The sequence below is a fragment of the Cavia porcellus genome, unplaced genomic scaffold (assembly GCF_034190915.1).
Source record: "Cavia porcellus strain 051 isolate PalLab524CR breed Dunkin Hartley unplaced genomic scaffold, mCavPor4.1 scaffold_5, whole genome shotgun sequence".
Lineage (NCBI taxonomy): Eukaryota > Metazoa > Chordata > Mammalia > Rodentia > Caviidae > Cavia > Cavia porcellus.
Window position 1 is genome coordinate 108,461,687 of NW_026947488.1, and position 21,630 is coordinate 108,483,316.

The following is a 21,630-nucleotide window of genomic DNA, read 5'->3' on the forward strand; positions in this document are numbered from 1 at the left end:
CTTAAAACCTCGTACTTGCCAATCCCCAGTCCCAACATGATTTCATTTTATTACTTTTCTTTTTTACTAGAAAGCAAAAGTACTATGTTAAGTGACATATACAGCACTTTTGAATTTATAATCACCTCTGCTCCGTAGCGTCATAATTATGTGGTAGGTATCTTGTAATTTTAACCTTTGCTAGAAAAAAATAATGGTCTTATACGTGCTCTTATTGTGTTTACCTGCAGCATAAATTTAGATGCCTCTTTGTGCTGCTAAATAAAAATTTAAGTGTGTAATTTAAAAATATTTGCTTTATTGTCAACCACTTTTTTTCTTTTAGTATGTTTGCTTTTGTAGTTAGTGTACTGTATTACCTGATATGTAGTGTATTTCTAATCATCTAAGTTATGTGTTAGACAGAATATCCCTCTCTTCGTTATTCCCGTCCTTTGACCTGAGCTCTGTCTGGTCAAATGTGGCCAGATGCTACTGCAGTGATGACACAGGAAGACATTTTGTGGCACGATGGCATTTCCAATAGGTCTCTGCGACCCAGAGGATTAGAATTTATTGGACCTTTTCTTTTTCTTCCACAATGTTGGTTTTCCTATTACATGAAAAAAGCAAACATTATGCCAAAAAAGGAAAGAAAAATAAATATCTTTAATCATTGAAAATGACAATTTTAAGGAAATATTTTTGTATAAAAAGAACTAAGGCATTAACAGATAATGGAGCAGGCTATTAATCTTGAGCTGTGTCTTTTGTAGTGCTAAAACATCAATTTCTTTTCAACGATTATTAGTTCATTTTTCTACATCCTTTAAAAGCTGAACTATAGATAAACTTCACAGAAATTTTTGGAAAAAAATATATCATGGCTTTAAAAATGAATCTGAAATCTCAGATCAGCTGTAAAGTAAAAGGAATTACATCTGAAGCAAGACCCAGATGGAGGTCACTAGCAATTTTCTTAGTTTTTTTTTTTAATTAAACTACAAATACTATAAATAATCATTCATGGAACTTGAAGGAAATATGGCTTACCTAATATGGTGACCCTGAAGTGACATTCTGGATCTAAGTCACAATTTATTGCTATAAATAGGAACTAAACAACATGCTTGCTTTGATGGGAGAAAAGTGATACTTAGTGTGTCAAATAGAGCTGACTAAAAGTAATTTAACCATAAGTGAAAGCTATTTACATACAGAATCAAGGTATTTAGCTAATAAACTGCGTGTAACTATTTTTAGTAAGCATTAGTTTGTGGGAATATAGCTCAGTGGAACAACGCCTGTCTGGCAAGCATGAGGTCCTGAGTTTAATTCCTGGTACAAAATAATAATAATAATAATAATAATAATAAAAGTTTTAGAATTTATTTTTTAATTTTAATGAGATTAGCACTTAGAGCAAAATTTACAATATGCAAATGGCCGCTGAAACACAGTCACATTATCTTTCTTTGTAGCAGTCATGTAGTTTTTTCCTGTTGGGGCTTTGTTCCCACCTCTTGTCCATCCTTTCAGAAGACTCTGTCCCAAGTGTCAGAATAGGACTATGTGACCACAGTAGCTTCACACTATGCAAGCCAGGGACATCATCTTCATAGGCCAGTGACATGGTACAGCACAGGAAATGGTATTAACAGAAACACACTTAAAAGACTGTATGGAAAATGTACTCTGTTAAAGGCCTTTTTCATTCCACTAATTAAGGGCTAAGATTGGGTTCAGTAGTGAGAATCATATGCAGTTAATTTGGGACCTCTTGGAGGATTCTGTAGTTCATTACTATCTTATCAGGCCACGAAATTCTTTTGCTATATGAAGAAACAGTATGTTAATGGTTTCATAACAAATCCTTTAGAATATAACATCATTTGGCAACTTTTGATGTTCCAAATTCATGAACATACCATCTGACCACTAATTTTTGCACTTATTTTTAATATATGTATATACATGCATGCATATATTACATTTGATATTTTCATATATGTATAGATTTTCAAAGGCCAATGTGTTCAATAATCATCATGCATATTTATTATTTGGTGGTGAGAAGATTTAAGTTAATTCTCAGTGATTGTGAAGTATACAATATTTTTCACTATAGTCACTTACATGTTAATGTCTAGATCTCTTGGACTTACTTCCTTTGTGTAGTGAAAATTGGTATCTTGTGACTGACAACTTCTCATTCTCCCTTGACCCATATGGAAATTATCATTATATTATGGCCAACATTTTTCTTAAATGTAGATGTTTGATATTTAAAGCAACTTCCTTTTTATTGATATTATTTGACTACTCACAATGCCACACAAAACATTGCTATGAAATGTGACTGAAGATATCATGACAACTTCATTTTACTATCATTCTTTATTTCACGAGTTACATTTCCTCTTGTTACTTTATTGTTTGCCTGGACATTACCATTGACTTGCTTATGCCTCTGGCTCCTCATACTATTTTCTACTTTAGAAAAATGATAAAGTAACTTTTGAAGAGAGGAATCTTGTGATACTAAAACTTTCTCTTCAGGTGCTTTAAATGGACCTCAGCATTTACAACACAAGTTACTATGTGTTGTGTTGTATAAAGTTTCTTTAATTCACCACAATTACTTCTTGAACCTACTCAATTTCCACAATGTTTGGTTTTTGAGAAGGAATGCTTTAAATAGAAAACAATGTGCCCAGAAACACACTATCATGAAACTACAAGCATTTATAATTGGGATAACTATCCAAAAATAAAGTTGGAATCAGAAACTAGACACTGACTTATATCCGTGAAAGACAATCAAGCATTTAAAACTCTAATACACTTTCCATTTAGCTGAAGCTCTTTCCTGCTAAGCTTACTTCAAAATCAAGATTGAGAAAGTTGATGTCTGTTTAAGCATTCTTCTAAGAGTGAAAAATAATACTTTCACAGGATTTAAGTCTAAAAGCTTTGTTACCCCTATGTTTTTTTGAAAAATTGATTAATAAAATTTAAAAACATGAAGGTTTCATCTACTGGCAAAGATTTACTCTGTGCGGCCTTTTTAGTTACTACTCATGGATAATCAGATTTTAGCTGTTCACTTAGATCATTGTGTGCTTGACTGTTATGGAATTTCAGACACTGAAGCATAAATCATTTTCAGATATCATTGACTCAGCTTCCAGTGTCTTTCCTTTAACTAAAAAAAAATTAACATCAAGATTCTTTTATTGCATAGGTTGTTGATTTTCTTTTATCATGATATTGATTATAAAATATGTAAAAATAAATTAGTTTGAGTGTTAACTGTATCTTTTACTTTTTCACTCTCTCAGGAAAGAAAGAAACATGTGTTTGAAACTATAGTCGAGCTGTTTTTAACTTGTTAAAACTTGGTAGTCCCCACTTGGTTAATTATGACTTGTAGTCAATTACTTAAAGAAATATTGACATAGGACCAGAGAGTAATGAAAGTGCAGCTTTTTCACATCAAGGGTTATTTTTCCTGAAGATTTTCTGTAGAAAATAATTGGCACCCCCTTTGTTGCCAGCCTCCAGTGAGGACAGCTGCTTGGTTAGCAGCACTCAGTATCCACGTGTAATCATAATTTGACAAAAAAGAGTTCAGGACAAGAAGTGTTACAAGTGGATTCTCTTAAAAAGGCAATACAGTACAGAGACGGGGGATAGCCAGATACTTTCAGCAGCAGGTAACTAACGCGAGACTTTTCTTCATATAGCAAAAGAATTTCGTGGCCTGATAAGATAGTAATGAACTACAGAATCCTCCAAGAGGTCCCAAATTAACTGCATATAATTCTCACTACTGAACTCAATCTTAGCCCTTAATTAGTGGAATGAAAAAGGCCTGTAATGTTCACAATGCCTAAGTTTTATTGGTCTTGTTCTCCACTGTTTTGTCCGGCTTTATAATATCTAATGAGATGGACAATTCCTTTTAAGGAAACAAGAGACAATGTTGATAACCATTGTTGATGACCTTGTACTCTGTTCTACATCATGTGCTATGTCTATCCTTGGTTTGGACTTACAGCTTTGTTTTGCCATATTTGACTTTATTCTCTCCCCCCCAAGAGAGTAATGAGAACTGAGGAGTAATAAAATCCAAAATGTATAAATTTTGTTATAAAAAAGAGAGGGAGGGAAAAAAAAAGAGCTCTAACGGATATAACAACAAGTGTGTTTAGGGATGTTAAATAGCTGACTATATTAATGTTTTTGGATCATTGAACACAGCTGTTTGCAGTCTCTCCGTTAAAAAAAAAAAAAGAAAAAGGCCTTTAACAGAGGATGTTATCAAAGGCACCTAGGAGAGGCATAAAAACATGTTTTAATTGTTCCTATGTATCCTTTGTATTGTGGAAAAAAATACTACAGTCGAGTTAAGTATTTAGCAATTCACCTTGTGGAAACATGAAATAAGTGTTTCATGAACATGCTTACAAAATAAAAAGTGTATTAACATAAATACCTAAGTAATAAAATTGTTGAATATCTAACAGTTACTCATTGTTTACCTCCTTTTTTTAACCTTAAGTGTTTTATTTAGTTTTCATCACGTTGTTCCAAGGTGAAAACAATCAGTACATAAAGTTTAGAAATGAGGACAGTGGGAACACTAGAGACTGAAGTGAAATTTGAATAGCTCTCATATTATTGATTATGCAATGAGTCTTTTTTGAGAATTTACATTATAAATATGATGTGGCATAATTTCTGTTACTTTTGTTGTCATTTGGTTTTTAACATGATTATTTGTCAAGGAATCATAAATCTGTTTAATTTGCAAATAAGTGATCATTTTATAGGAGTTGCATAGAATTAACAATTTTGAAAATAATATTTTCTGTGAATTAGGAAAACATAATGCAGGACCTAAAATTTATATTTAATACCAACAGTGTGAATCTGAATTTTCACAGAATCAAATTTTAGAATTGGTGATTAGAGAAAAGCTACTGCTAGTAGACTATGTTATCTTTAATTTGGTACTGTTATGTAGTTTACAATTTTAGGCAAAAGTGTGATTTATTTATTGTTGAGGCTAATTAAATATAAATATAGTTAACACTACTATTTTGGATAAAATTTTTTATTAACTCTGTCACTGACTTGCATGATTCCTGGTTTTTATTACATTTCCAGTGTTTAGTAAACAATTTCTCTGAGCAATAAGATTAAAGATCAAGAACCCACCACACTTGCCTGATTCCTGGAGATCTGTGCTTTATGTTACTTTGGAGCTTTACCCAAGTGAGTTAGAAGGATCATCTCCACATCTTTGCTGGTATTCTGCCAACTGTTTCACAAGAAAAGGGTGAAACAGAAGGGGGATGGCACTGAGAGGAAAGGTGAGGTCAGAGGGACAAGCTGTAGGTGCAGTATGGAAATTACTCCCGGGTTCGCATCTTTTGGTTTTATGATTGTCTGTCAGTCAGTCAGGAAATATTAAAAAGTTCTTGACATTTTAACGGGTAACATTTTCTCTTATTTATCTAATGTTAGTGTATTTCATTAAAGCACCTTTTTATTGCTTTTGTCTTCTTTGCACATATGAGGGGTAATAATAATTTCTTGTCATTGTCATGTTTAAAAATAAATACTTTGTGAAAAAAATGATAAAAATAAAACTATTTTTGGATACAAGATCCATTAAATAGTATATTAGTAATGTTATTTGTACCTAAGATATCCCAAGATAACTACTCTTTCAAATCTCATGTCTGTAATGCATATTATGTTTTATGATTTTAAATGTATTTATAAGCATAAAGATTGTATTTTATGCTTGTACATTGTACATAAGTGGAAATCTGGTGTTTATTTCACTTTTTTCTTGAAATTTTCTTACATCATTGCATTTAAAAGTAATTTTCATATTACCGTAAATGATTTTAATTTACTTATTTCCTAAATTATATTCAGAATTATACACTAATATATTATTTTTTATTTAAAGAAAAAAAGCAAAACCAGTGCAAGATAGATAACCATACTATTAATTTTTTGTTAGCTCATCAAACAATATTTGGTGCTGTCATTGTTTGGTTGATCATTTTTTATGCTTTGATTTTATAACTTGAACAACTCCTTGTAAGATAACAATATATTCTTTTACGCAGTTTAGTTTTCCTAGAGTATACATACTATACATACATTCTATTTTATAGAATAGATTCAAGTTTCATATCAGTCAATACTGAATTATTTCCAGAGTATTTTTCTTCCTATATCCCTCATTACTATTGTCTGAAATATTGCACACATTCAGTTTAAAATTTTGTATCTACAAACTTTCGTATTTTTCTTTGGGAGGACAGATATGAAATGTCTTTTCATATTAGAGCATAAACTTGTTATTAGGATTCAAGCATTAAAATTATTTTGGCTATTATTTCCTCTCTCGGTTACTATTTCTTCTGCTTTGTCTTTTTGAAAGACAAAATATGAATTTTAATTTACTTGTAGACATTATTTTCAAAAGTAACTTTTGTGTCTTTCTGTAATGTTTATATATACCTACATCTCTCTTTCTCTGTCTCTGTCTCTCTGTCTCTCTCTCTGTCTCTCTGTCTGTCTCTCTCTCTCTGTCTCTGTCTGTCTCTCTCTCTCTTTTTCCATTATGTACCATAACATGTTTCTAAAACTCAGCTGCTTTTCAGACACCATTCTTGAGGTTGTAAATGATTTGATTTTTATTTCACTGAAACTTAAAAATCCTGTTGCAAAAGTAGACTGAACTTCTGATGAATTCTTTTGTAGTTTAAATTCTACTGTGGATGTTTCAGTGGAGAATAAATTCTATTTCCCATTCGGAATCAAGTGGAGGGAAAAAGAGTAAGAAGAAATCAATGAGCACATGCTCACTCTATTAATTGTGAGAAAGATACCATATCAAACTAAAAATTTTCATAGGAGAGGTGGTGAGTAATAGGGCATTGTAGTTAGAAGGCAGAGTCCTGGAAACGAGAGTTAAGACCCTGTGGGTGAAAAAAAGTAGCTCGATAAGTTCACTAGCTCTAGTGAAATAAGTAGCACAAAAGCTGCCCCACAGGGAAAGTTTTAACAGCTTTTCTTTTGTGTGTTTCACATCAGATTGACAAGAAAGTTTGTTTTAAATGTGTGAAGCATCATCTAGTAAATGTAATTAAATATGTGATTTTCATTTTGCAAACAGGTCAATCAAATCCTAATGTATTATATGGATATTTTTCTATATCTAGATGAATTCTATCATTTAAAACATTACTATTGATAATGAAACATGGTAACATTCATGTTTAAAGTAACACTTTGATATTTAGACCTACAGTTTGATTAGAAGTGAATAATGTATAAGCCACAGATATTTTAAATGATGTTAATTTGATTATAATCAAAATCTTTGTTTATCTTTTTTGGGACAGGGCCTTGCTATGCAGTTCAGGCTGGCCTTGAAATCACCCTGTAGCCCAGACTGGCCCCAAACACATAGGAATCCTCCTGCCTCAGCCTGCTACATGTTAGGGTTACAGACAAGCACCACCACGTCCAGGTCAAAACATTTTTTAAACACAAGAAAATATATGCAACAGAATAATTTTATTACTCTTAAATATTCAAACTCATTCTTATTTTTCTACATCAAGGTACTCTCAACAGTCTTTACTTTGGTTGTTTCCTAAGTATTGGAAATGTATTCATTAAACCTAAAAGCAATTTTGAATGATTGACAGGTATATCTTCTCATGTAAAAATTTAAAATTGCAATTCAACTACCCTGACATTTCTTAAGAAGTGCAGCATCATTAAGCTAAAATTATCTAGATCAACATTAAAAAATAAGTAATTAAAACATGTTTTAAACTAGAAATATTATGCAACTTAATGAAAGATATTTGCACTAAAGTCACTGTAAATAACTTTAAAATCTGTGTGAAATTAAGAGCACTCCATGATTGAATTTGTGTATGTTTACCTTACTTAAATTTGATTTTGAATATATTTTAAAATTTTTTTCTCAACATTTTATCTTTTATCAGCATGATTTTGTAGCACATAATGATCACATTCTTTGAAGGGAGTTGGTAAAAATATAATTAATGCATATTTTGAAATAGTTATGTGAAAAATTTTAAAATATTGGTTTCTAACATTTTATATTATATTTCTCATTATATTTAATTAATTTAATTTAATTTAATTTAATCTTATTTAATTTAATTCTTATTATATTTTATATGTCTTATCAAATAATTTTCAGTATGAACTGTACATTCATGATCATGTTTATTAACTAAAATATATTGTACCAAATCATCAAAATTAAACAAAGCCAACTGAATAAAATGTATTTTAAAATGAATAATTTTAATACATTTTCAAAACAAAAAGATCTAGTTTACTGATGAATCAAAAGTGGCAAATATGGCAATGATGATATAAAAGCATCAATCTATATAGGAAATACTGGTTTTTTTGTTTGTTTTTTTACTTCTAGGAGTTGAACTCATGACCTTGCACTTGCCAAGCAGACTGTGTGCTGCTGAGCTATATCCCCAGCCTGGGGATATTTGCTAAATCAGTGTAAAACTCAACTACAAAGAACATATTGTACACTGTAAAGGCTTTGACCGCAGAGCATTAGTCATGCGTGTGGAAAGAATCCTTTAAGGGCTTTTGTTCACCTGTACCCACTCATTTTGTCACTTCCCTTCCCATTTCTCATTTCACATGCTGCTTCTTCACTTGAGTCTAGTCTTTGTGAGAACTGCTTAAGTCAGTCAGAACCTTATGATGCTCAAGGAAACAGCTGTATTTAACGTAAGAATTACCTATTGAGTGACAGTAAGGACATCACAGGAAGAAATTCTATTACGTTTGTAGATATGATTTTAGTTTCAGAAAAATTTGAATCTGTAGATAAAGAATGAGCTGCACTTCAAAGGAACAATACTAAGTAGGACACACTCCAGCAGTCTTTATAAAATCTCTTAATGTAGATGACTATTTAGGGAGGTGGAGCAATGACAAGGCATTGGGAAATATTCTTTGAGTTCGTAATTTTGTCACATTTATTATTATTATAATTTTATATGTATTCCTACATAGTGATTAAAGGGAAAAGACCTAACAAGAAGACAAGATCTGTGTCCCTTTGTAGGGAAGGTGAGATGTATAGGACAATGTTGCACAGCTTTGCATCAGAGGTTTTCATATTGTTTATGGGGAAATGCTGCTCATGGCAACTAGAAAGCCACTAGTGCCAACCGATATACATCTTTTAATTTTTCATCTACTTGTTTAGAGGATTGTTCTTGTTGAAATTCACAATCTGACTTCAGTAGAGCAAATTATTTGTTGTCTTCAAATGTTTAAATCCACTACTCTTAAAGGAAGCAAGTAATAATCCCATGTGGATGCAGGTGAATCTAGTAGTGTTCATGATTGGTTCATTGTCTAGCACTGGGATTGGTGGTGTAAGAGCTGCCAGGAGTGGAGCCAGCACACTCTAACGGTAGGAAGAAGGTGTGTTTTCCTTCTTTTTCTGTTTGTTATTGCTGTTTGTGGTGGTCATGAGCTGCGAGCCTACCATGCCACTCTACCTGGGAGCTAGCTCAGTATGCATTGAAACCCCCAAAACTGTAAGAAATAAACCTTCTCTTCTCAATTTTGGGTGTCAAGTATTTTGTCTCAACAATGAGGGAAAGGTAACTAAGACAGAATCTTAAATGTCCCCAAGTGCTCTATTGTTACAGATTGTGGAACTGTTGAGAGATGGCACAACTTTTATGTGGTATGTTGTTTTAAATTTTTCTTGGAAAATACCCAGAAGGAGAATAGCTGGTTAGAAATGAACCTCCCTTTGAGGAATCTCCACAGTGATTGGAGCAGTCTACACTCCCACCAACTGGGCATAAGGGTTCCTTTATCCCATAGCAATGCCAACATTTGTTATTGATTGATTTCTTCATGAAAACCATTCTTTTTGGAGTGAGATGAAATATCAGTGCTTTTTAAATTTGCATTTCTCAAATGACCAGTGATTTTGAATATTTTTTCATGTATTTGCTTGCCATTTGTACTTCTTTATCTGAGATGTGTATATTCTTCTAAAATGCCTTTATTTGGATTACATCTTTGAATTTAGATATCATATTGTTTTTTCAATTCTTTACATGTTCTAGATAGAAGTTTTTTGTCTGAGGGAAACTTAGATAATTTTTTTCCATTCTCTGTGTTTTCTTTTCACTGCATTGATTTCTTTTGATGTGTAAAACACTTTAATAAATTGAGATACCAGTTGTTGATTCTTTGAAGTATTTTGTGTGCAGTTTACATTTTGTTCATCAAATCACTGCTTACCCATCTTCAAGATTTCTATGTACATTGTCTTCCATTAGATTTAGTTTTTCTGTTTAATATTTAGATCTTTGATATATTTTGATTTTAATGTATTTCATGGTGATAGACATGTGTCTAGTTTTAGTGTTTGGCATGTAGAAAGCCAGTTTTTTCAGCACTATTTATTACAAAGCCTTTTGCCCAGTGACCATGTTTGACTCCTTTGCCAAAAATGAAGTGGCTGAATGTCTTTACAGTTCTGTACTCATCTTCTACTTTAGTATATTGTTCCTTATGTCTTTTTCCTTGCCAATACCATACTGATTTTATTAGAGTCCCTTTGTAGTAGAATTTCAAATCTAGGATCGTGATGCCTCCTGCATTGCCTTTGTTTCTCAGGATTGGCTTTGCTATCCTAGATCTTTTCTGTTTCTAAATGATTTTTAGAAATGCTTTCTCTATATCTGTGAGGTATGCTAATGGTATTTTGATCAGAATTGCATTGCAATTTGTGTAACAGTTTTGGGAGTATGACCATATTTTCACAATATTGGGTCTTTCTATCCATGAGCAAAGCATACTGTAATTTGTAATTTGCAGTATACAGATTGTTTATGTACTTTCTTAGATTTATTCCAAGGTATTTCATTTTTTTGGATGCTATTGTGAAAGTGTTATTTCTACAATACTTCTCTCAGTCAATTTGGTTTTTGTGTACAGAAATGCTGTTAATTTTTGGTACTAAATTTGTATCCAGCTATGCTACTGAATTTACTTATTTAGTGTACTCATTTGGTGGTGTTTTTGGGGTCTGCTATGTAGAGTATCATGCCATTTACAAATAATGATAATTTAACTTATTCTTTCCTATCTTTGTTTTATTTCTCTCTCTTGTCTACTGCTCTGGTTACTGTTACCAAAACTGTATTGAAGGAGTGGTGATATTGGATGACCTTCTCTTGTTCCTGACTTTATAGTGAAAGCTTCCAGTTTTTGTCTATTTTGTATGATATTGGCTATTGGTTTGTCATAGATGCTTTTTCTCATATCGAGGTAGAGACTGTTTATACTGGTTTTCTGTGGAGTTTTTATCATGAATGACTATTGGACTTTATCAAAAGCATTTTCTACATCTATTGCTATGACCATATGATTTTTGTCTTTGGCTCTTTTGATGTGGTGCATTATGTTTATTGGTTTGCATATACTGACCCATTCCTGGGATGAATCCTACTTGGTCATGATGTATAATCTTCTAAATGATTTGCTGCATTCTGTCTGCTATTTTATTGAGAATTTTTGCATCTATGTTCGTTAGAGAGATTGGCCTGTGGTTCTCCTGTTTGGTTGAGTTTTTCTCTGGTTTCAGTATCAGAATGGTGCTTGCCTCCAGGAATGGGGTAGGGAACGTTGTTACCCTTTCAGTTTCATTAGAGAGTTTGAAGAGTATTAACATTAAATCTTCTCCAAATTTCTTCTAGAATTCAGCCATAAATCCACAAGGATTTTTATTTGTTAGTAAGTTTTTAATTACATATTTGATTTCAGTAGTTGATAGTAGGTTATTCAAATTTTTTGTATCTTCTTGATTCAGCTTTGCTAACTGGTGAGTTTCTAGGAATCTATCCATTTCTTCTGTTTTTTCCAGCATGAGTAAAGGCCTTTAAAGTGATTAATGAAGATCTTCTGAATTTCCACATGATCTGTAGTGATTTCATCCTTTTAATTACTCATTGCATACATTTGAGTTTTTTCTTGTCTTTTCTTGATAACATTGGCTAGGGTTTTACCAATTTTGTTGATTGTTTCAAAGAACCAACTCAATTAATTCTTTGTACTATTTTCTTAGTCTCAATTACATTAAGTTCTACTCTGATCTTTACAATTTCTTCCCTTCTATGAGCTTTGGTCTTGACTTGCAGATTGCTCATTTGTGCTGTTCTGTTTTCCTGAAATGAGAATTCACTGCCATATTTCCTTCTTAGGATTGCTTTCATCACATCCCACAGGTTTAAGTACGTTATATCTGCATTTTCATTTAACTGTAGATATTGTTCAATTTGTTCTTTAATTTTATCTGTGACACATTGGTTGTTCAAGAGGGGGTTATTTAATTTTCGTGTGTCTATGTAGTTTTTGTAGCTTCTTTGCCATTAGTTTCCAATTTCATTGCATTATGTTCAGATAATATGCATGGGATAATGTTAGTTCCTTTGCACTTGCTTAGGCATCTTCCATGGGTAGTACGTGTTTTATTTTGGAGAACATCCCACGTGCAGCTGAAGAGAATGTGTATTCTGATGTTGTTGGGTGGAACCCTCTGTAAACATCTATTAAATCCATTTGTTAACAGTTTTGATTCATTTCTGCTATTTCTTTGCTGACATTCTGTCTTTTGATCTATCCCTTTGTGATAATGGGTTATTATGCCCCTGTTATCCTTGTGTTACTGCATATTTGATGTTTCCTGTCTATTGATATTTTTCTTGTATACTTGGGCACTCCCATGTTGGATGCATACATATTTAAGACTGTTACCCCTTCCTCTTGAACTTTTCCCCTAGCAAGTATGCAGTCACTTTCTCTATCTCAGTCGGTCATTTTTGGTTTTAAGTTCAGTTTATCTGTGAAGAGAGTATCTACCATTTCTTTTCTGGGTTCCTGTTGCATAGAGTACTGCTTTCAATATTTTGACTTTCAGAGCATGAATTTCTTTTTGAGTTAAATGTGTTTCTTGTATGCATATTTTTGGATCTTGTTTCATGACCCATTTTGACAATTTTTTTTTTGGATTAGTGAATTGAGGCCATTTACATTGATGATTATAACTGATAAAGTATTGGCCTAGCTTTTTTTTGTGTGTGTGTGTGTTTTTTTTTTTTTTTTTTTTACTTGTTTTTCCCTTTTCTTTGTTTGTCTTGTCCGGTGGCTTCTTTCTATTTTTGTGGTCATTTTTATCTCTATCTAGTATGTCTTCCAGTAACCTTTCTAGGATTGTTTTGGCAGACATGAATTTCTTCATTTGTTCTTTGTCATGGAAATATCTTATGTCTCTTATTTTTGAAAGACACTTTTGTAGGTTATATCAATCTGGGCAGCAAGCTGTTTTAATTTGATTTTTAAGGACTCAAAAACCTTTACTGAGCTCTCCTTGACTTGAAGGTTTGTATTCAGAAGTCAGTGTGATTCAGAAATAAACTTTCCTTTATATGTGACCCGTATCTTTGGTCTAACAATTTTTACCATTCTGGGATTTTTGGGGGGCTGAATTTCTGGAATCTTGATGATTATATATTTGGGTGTATATTTATTTTGGTTATACCTTTTTGGGATTCTATATGCCTCAGTTACCTGTATTTCGGATTCTGTCACCATGCTTTGGCAATTTTCTGCTCTTATTCAAATAGTTTCTTTTTATATCACTTGTGTTGACTTCTGCTTTTTAATTGATATCTAATCAGTTTTACCTTACTTTTCTTTGTATCATCTTGGAGGTGTTGAACTGTTATTTCATGGTTCTCTGATATTTTTAAGAGATTTTTTTCATTTTTTATCAGTAGCTACAATTGTGTCTTCAGGATCTGAAAGTCTATCTTCATTTTTGTTCAAGCTATTTTGCCAGATTTCAATAGAATTTTAATTTCCTGGATATCTCTTTGTATCTGCTTCATGCATTTTATGTCTTATATTATTCTTTCAAAATGTCTATCATTTTCCTATGTGCATCTGTGTTCCTTTATTCATCTATGTCTTCTCTAGCTGAGGTAAAAAATTCCTTCATTAAGGTTGTCATTTGTTACATTAGCTTAGAGATTATTTCTGATCTGATTTTCTCTATAGCCTCATGGATTTGTTTCTTTACTTTACTTGGTGTTTTTACAAAAATTTAAATTATGTTTCTTCAATGTCTTCTATGTCAGTATCTCCTGTGCTTGTTCCAGATGGGCTGGAGGTCTGAGACTGCATTTTGTTTTTTATATTGTCATTTTAGCTTCTTGGTTTATATTTCAATCATTTCAATCCCACTAGTTCTGTCAATCCTTTGTGTGTGTTTCAGTCAGTGTCATACTTTGGCTAATATTCACCTACTTGTTGAGCCCCACACTGTAGGAGACAGGCCAGTCACCTCAATTCCTCCTGCATGGTCAGTTGGGTTGGTCCTGGATTCTTCCTGAGCTAACAAGCCTAGGCATATTGATATGATACAAACTTTAGCCAATATTGTTGCTGCAGGTTCATACATTTCCAGGCCACTGGACTTGCCTGTCCATGGAGTACACTACAGCCGGGGTCCTACTGTGTTACAGGGGATCTTGCAGACCCAACCAGCTTCCCTCAGGTGGTGGGAAGGTTCACCTGCACTCTTCCAGCCCTCCAAAATCCTCCAGGTGGGGAAAGATGCTGCTGAGGCCTCTGCCAGCTGATCAAGTGTTCAGTATAAACCTCAAATCTCTATCTTCTTTATATTTTCAGCCTAAAATAATAAGAAAATTTCAACCAAAAAAGTAAATTTTAAAAGTGAACAAAACATAGAAAAATGTTCTAAGACAAGTGTTTTAAGTAGAAACAAATTATGTGCCTATAATGGACAGTATAAAATAAGAATTTTTGTGAGAATGGCAACTCCCATTTTTCTTCATGATCTATTATGGTAGCCATGAGCATTAGCCTCTTGTGCTTCATGAGCATTTGAAATGCAACTAATACAGTTGAGGAATTGAGCTATAAATTTATTTAAATTTAATTTATTTCAATTCAGAATTCTTTACTAATCACCACTTTACAGTGGGCCCCCATGTACATGGTATCTACTTCATTACATTATATCTGGTGATGATGTTTTCTAATTTTCAACATTTTTAGTGTGATTGACTTTATATAAGAAAGCATTTTACTGGATTATTTGCTGTTTCTTTATTAGAATTTCAGAAACACTGTTTATTTTACTTATATAGTATGCCTGCATTATATTACATGGTTCATTTTCCTTAAGGAAAAATGCATTATCTGGTGTGAACAATGATTATCATAAACTAAGCAAACCATGCACATTTTATATGCAAAAAGTATTCTAATTTAGAGACTTAAAACTAAATAATATTTTTACTATCTAAATTTGCAATGTTTTCTCTTGTAATTTTTTTGCATTATTTTTCACAGCTTTTATGGATGAGGACAAAAGATGAACACTATTTAAATTATTAGAATATGAATGATTATATTAATTATTATTTCTATCCATGTACCATTTTAAAGAATGTTAAATGATATTATGTACAGAAAATATGACATTGTTTTAGCTGATAATAGCATGTTTTCCCCTCATACTTGTTTTAAAAGAAATTATTGGTACTTCAATCATTTTGTTTTTGACTCTTACTAGAAAGCCTAAATCATGTATTATTTCGTTAATTTGTAATATTCATCTACTTCATGAAAATATATCTGTTTAATGTTTTATTTTATTTTATTTGATTTTTCTAGAAAATTGCAATTTCATAATATTCATTTTAATGGCATTTGTTAACCAATGATATTTTTTCATTCAAAATTCATCTCTGGGGGCTGGAGGTTTAGCTCAGCGGCATAAGCACCTGCCTTGGAAGCAGGCAGTCGTGAGTTCAATCCCCGGTACCAATAAAAAGGAAAAAGACAAAAAAAAAAAAAATTCATCTCTGACTTTCTAGTTCATAATGATAAATAGGTCTATATACACTTAAACCCAGTTTCTACAGAATCAATGGTGAAATTAATGGCAAAGTAAAATATTTTGACCAAAGAATGAATTAGAATACGAAATAAATTAGGTTCATTCTAGAAAGATAAAGAACGTTGACAGAGAGACATGGACCACTGAGCAGAAATGAGTACAATCAAGACACTATGACAGATGTTTATTCCCCTCTAATGGCACTTTTTTATGATATAAAGAGCCAGTTTACATATTCAATGCTTGGATGCTGGAATATATAGGTACAATTGATTTTTAATTGTTTTTGAGTTTGCTGAATTTTCTTCATAATATTCTATTTGATATTGTTTATCTTTCCCTACATATGGGGTCATCATTTTCTAAGATATGTGCTTTATTTTCTATTTCATGTACTTGTCACTTTCTTTTTTTGCTTCACTTGCTACATTCTTCTGTAAAGATGGTAGAATAGAACAGGTGAGGTGAAGTGTAATTTCTTACTTTTCATAATTGAGCAAAGAGTACTTAATTGACCAACATATGGGTTTCTTCATGTGAGACTGATATCTTCTGATTACTGAGATTATCCAATATTAGTAACTATTATATTACATTCCCAATAACAAAGAGACTCTACTCAATAATTTCTAGTGATGCTGATTATAATAAAATATATATATATATATATATATATATATGTATAATCTTAAAAGCAAACTAAAACTAAAAATGTTTACAAACTTAGAATTCTAATGTGATAGGTATTACATTTACACCCCCCCTTACTTTCTTTAATCATCAGAACCTTTGTACTTCTCATCTGTTCATAGATTAGATGTAGTTGTCACATGTGGACATCAAGTGTGGAAGATCCTTGGAATTATGCTTTCCACCATTTGATCTCAATTCTGAGTTAGTAGACAAGTGGTGAAGATTCACTTCCTATGACCTCACTCTGCCAATTTCAACGATGATTCTTTCTCAATAAGCCATTATAATGTGAATCTGGGAACAGTATCAGTTTCTGGTGTCCACTCCCTGGAAAGCTTTCATTTTCATTGATTAAGCAGTAAGGCTATAGTTTTTTCTAATTTTTTATTGGTACATTTAGTATACAGTGATAACATTCATCATAGGAAAGCTGAGCCTATATGTGTACTCCTGCTGCTCCTTTTCTTCCTGTCCCCTCCCCTCCCTGCAGTCCCTCTTCTCTTCTTGATTTACAAGTTACATTTCCATTGTTTCCTTCTATTCTTTCTCTCTTGCCACTCCCAACCCCAGTGCCTTGTCCTCCTTCTCATGTGACCACTGTTTTCCCTTTTCCCAAAACCTGTTAAAATTTTGATCCTTATTTAAACTTTTGGCTTCTCACACCACAAAAACCATGGAATATTTACAGCCCAGTAAGGACACAGTCAGCACTGGGTTGGGTTAGAAAGCAACTGACATTTTCCAGTAGCTTACTTTTAATGTCTAACTATGGAATCTCAACATGTTATGTATTTATTAAAGATGTTAAACGCTGACAATACTAGAAAAACATAATATTTTAAAATTTAAATTTTAATTAATAAATTGATGCTATAATCATTAATATCAAGAAATTGTTAACATTTTTAATTATCAATGAATTAATACAGTCAAAAATTTCAAATTGCTTCTTAAATACTTGTAATATTATATAATTCTCAATGAATACAGTCAAAAATTTCAAATTGCTTAAATACTTGTAATATTATATTTTATACAGTAACATTAAACTGCTAGTCAATGAAACTATTTTCTTAGAAGTATCAGATAATTGGAAATCTGCATAATGTTTCTTTTATTTTAAAATCTGTGTATCAATTTTTCTTTAAAATTTTGTTTGCTGGAGAATTAATAAGTAAGAACATGAATGAGTAGAATAGTATTTATGACATAATAGATGCAAAATGACACACAAAAATAATTCTCAAACTCATAAATGTATAATTAAAAAGTAATCATAGTACCTAAAGTAACTGTTTTGCTGTTTACTTATTTACTTTTTATTTTAAATCAGTTTTATTGCTGTATTTTCTATATACATGATGTCCACATTCATCATGGAGGAACTTGTACCTGTAAATGATGTTTTCTTTTCTTTGTACTGAGAATCAAACTCACACTTTTCAGGCAGGAGCTGTTAAACATGATACATCTTGACTCCTCTTTATGTTTGTATTTTTCTCTCTTCCCTTTCACTCCTTTTCCCCTGCTTATTTACAAAAGCTTTGTTTCTATTGATTCCTCCTTTTCTCTTTTTGTCCTCTTCCTCTCCTCCATTTCCCCATCCCCCTTCCTAATTTTCACTCCAATTTGAACATTTTATTCCTATTTCACACTATCTATTATACATTTTGGTCCTTATTTATACTTTCAGTTTCTCACACCAGAGGAAAAAAATTACACATGTGTGCACAATTTATTTCATTTAAGAGTATCATCTCAAGGTGCGTTCACGGATAGAGTATCATCTCAAAGTGCGTTCACGGATATAGAAATGTTTCAAATATCAGTCACATCCATTGTATAAAAAACTACATGTAGTTTATTCATTTATAGGCTGATGGGAAGCTGGGGTATTTCCAAGAATTAGCTATTATGAACTGTGCTCCTATAAACATGGGTGTGCATATATTGCTGTGGTATGATGCTTTTAATTCTTTTGGTAAGCAACCAACAAAGCCTAGTTTTAGTTTTTTGAAGGATCTCTCTGCTGGTTTCCATAATTGTTGCACCAGTCTATACTTTCAACAGGAACGGAGATGGTTTCCTTTTCCACATAGCCCCACCAGAATTTGCTATTTGTTGATTTCTGATTAGCAGCCATTTTTTCTAGAGTAAGATGGAACCTCAATGTTATTGTAATTTGCATCTCTTGAATGACCACAACTGTCAGTTTGTTTTGGTATATTTATTTGCAATTTCTAATTCTTCATCTGAGCAGTTATGTATTCATTCCAAATGTCCATTTCTGGAATGCATCATTAAATTTGCCAGGTCTGGGGCTGGGGATTTAGCTCAGCGACATAAGGGCCTGCCTTGCAAGCAGGCAGTAGTGAGTTCGATCCCCGGTACCGATAAAAAGGAAAATTATTTTTTAAAAAAATTTGCCAGGTCTGAACTTTTTTAATTCTTTACGTATTCTAGCTATCTAGCTAGTGCTTTATCTGGAATATTTTTCCACTCTCTGGTTTCTTCCCACTCTGTTGGTTTCTTTTGTTGTGTAAAGATTTTTAATAAGATTAGATCCCTTTTGTAAGTTCTTTGTGATACTTTCTCTGCAACATTCATAATGTCTTTTCCATATCTTCATGAGTTCTATCTATTCGATGTTCTATTTAGTCTTCTAGCAGATTTCATGTTTCTGTTTTAATAATTAGGGATTTGATCCAGATCAATTTTAGTTTAGTGTATCATGAAAATATGGGTCTAGTTTTAATCTGTCAAGTGGAAAGCTAGTTTTTCCAGTATAATTTATTAAGTAGGTGTATTTTTTACAATGGAACTGTTTGGCTCCTTTGTCAAAGATAAGGTGGCTGACTGTGTTTGGAATTGTTTCTGTATATGCTAGTGTGTTCAATTGATTTATGGGTCTGTTATTTCCCCATTACCATACTGTTTTGTCACTGTAGCTTGATAGTATAATTGAAGTCAAGGATTGTGATGCCATCCTACCTTGCCTTTGTTTCCAAGAATGGGTTTTGCTTATCACTTCAGCTTCCAAATGAATTTTAGCATTGTTTCCTCCAAATCTGTAATGTATGATATTGATATTTTGACCAAGACTGCATTAAATCTGTAAATCATTTTTATAGGATGGCCATTTTCATTGTATGTGTTCTTTCTTCCCAAGAACAAGGAAAATCTTTCCATTTTTTTCATATCATCTTCAGTCTCTTTTTTTTCTGAGTACTGTATGTTTCAATGTAAAGTATTTTACTTCTTTCCTTACATTGAAACTTAAATATTTAAATGTTTTGGATGCAATTTTGAAAGGTTATTTCCATAATTTTCCTCTCAGTGAGTATCCTATTCATATATAGGGATGTTTTTGATTTTTGCATGTTGACTTTCTTTGCAACTACAGTAGTGAATTTTTTATTAAATTTGGAATTATTTTGGTACTGTTTATGGGGTCTTCTATGTAGAGTATCATGTCAATCACAATACTCACAATTTAACTTCTTCTTTTCCTATCCTTATTCCTTTTAATTTTTTCTCTTGTCTAGTTGTTCCAGTTAATGCTTCCAGAACTATATTAAACAGGATTCCTGGCAGTGGACACCCTTGTCTTGTTCCTCATTTCACAGGAATTCTTTCAGTTCTTGACCATTCAGTATGTTGTTGGTTTGGCTGTTGGTTTCTCATAGATCTCATAAATGTTGTATCAGATAAAGATTATCTATACCAACTTTTTGTTGTTTTTCCCATGTTTGCATATTTGACTTTTTAAATGCTTTTTATGCATGTGTTGAGATGATCATGCCATTTTTGTCCTTAGCTGTGTTAATATTGTGTATTAAATTCGTTAATATACTTATTTTCAACCATCCTGCATCCATTGGATGATCCTTGCTTGTTCTGTGTAATCTTGATGATTTGCTGTATTCTGTTTGCCAATATCTTATGAGGATTTTTACATCTATATTCATTTGGAAGATTTGCCCGTATCTCTGTTTCTTCATTAGGTCCTTTACTGGTTTTGGTTTCATGGTGATGCTTATTTCCAGGAATGAATTTGGGAGAGTAGATTCACTTTGAATTTCATTAAAGAGTTGCATGTCTCTGAAATGTTATTTAATTTGCATGTTTTTAAGTAGTTTTATTGGTTTCTTTTGCCAGTGATTGCCAATTTCATTGCACTATGATCAGACAATATGCATGGAATAATTTCAGTTCCTTTAAATTTACTCAAGCTTGTTTTATGAACCAATATGTGTTCTCTTTTAGAGAAAGTTCTGAATGCATCTGAAAAAATATGTATTCTGATGTTGTGGGATACAACACTCTGCAGGTATCACTTAAATTCACTTTTTCAAAAATTTGATGCATTTTTGAGAGTTTGTTGATCTTTTTGGTCTAGTTTATATCTGACTATAGGGCATTGAGTCCCCCCATTACAATTGCATTAGTGCTTATCTGATTTTTCATGTATTTAATATTCATTTTTTATAGTTGAGTACACTGGCATTTGGGTTTAAATTGAGATGACTGCTGTAATTTTGGTGGGCTTTCCTTTGTAAGTGAATTGTTTCTTTATGTATGAACTTTTAATATTCCATTCCTGTGTTGAATTCCTGGAATCCTTACTATTATACACCTTCGGGTAGATATATATATATATATATATATATATATATATATATATCTTGGGTAACTGGAGTTGTATGTGTCTCAGTTATCTGTTTGTAAAATTCTTTTTACATGCTCAACAAGTTTCTGCCATTACTTCTTTGGATACATTTTTATATTATTTGTGCTGTCTTCTGTTTTATCACTGACTCAGTCAATCTTAAGTTATTTTTCTTTGCATCATCTAGCAAATGTTGTATTGATATATTCACAGCCCTTTGCTATTTTTA

At 32.2% G+C, this 21,630-nt stretch overlaps 1 protein-coding gene across 24 annotated transcripts in view; it reads left to right on the forward strand.

Annotated features, from left to right (window-relative positions):
* Positions 1–21,630, forward strand: part of LOC101787859 (histone H1.8-like) — a 109,265-nt gene that overhangs the window by 43,970 nt on the left and 43,665 nt on the right. For 12 of the 24 annotated variants that reach the window (XR_010047163.1, XR_010047161.1, XR_010047168.1 and 9 more), the window contains 2 exons: positions 20,278–20,384; positions 20,999–21,062. The exons of 11 other annotated variants lie outside the window; for them this stretch is intronic. The gene's annotated coding sequence lies outside the window, so the exon portion shown is untranslated. The remainder of the gene's footprint in view (positions 1–20,277; positions 20,385–20,998; positions 21,063–21,630) is intronic. One more of the 24 variants, XR_010047148.1, reaches the window with a different exon arrangement.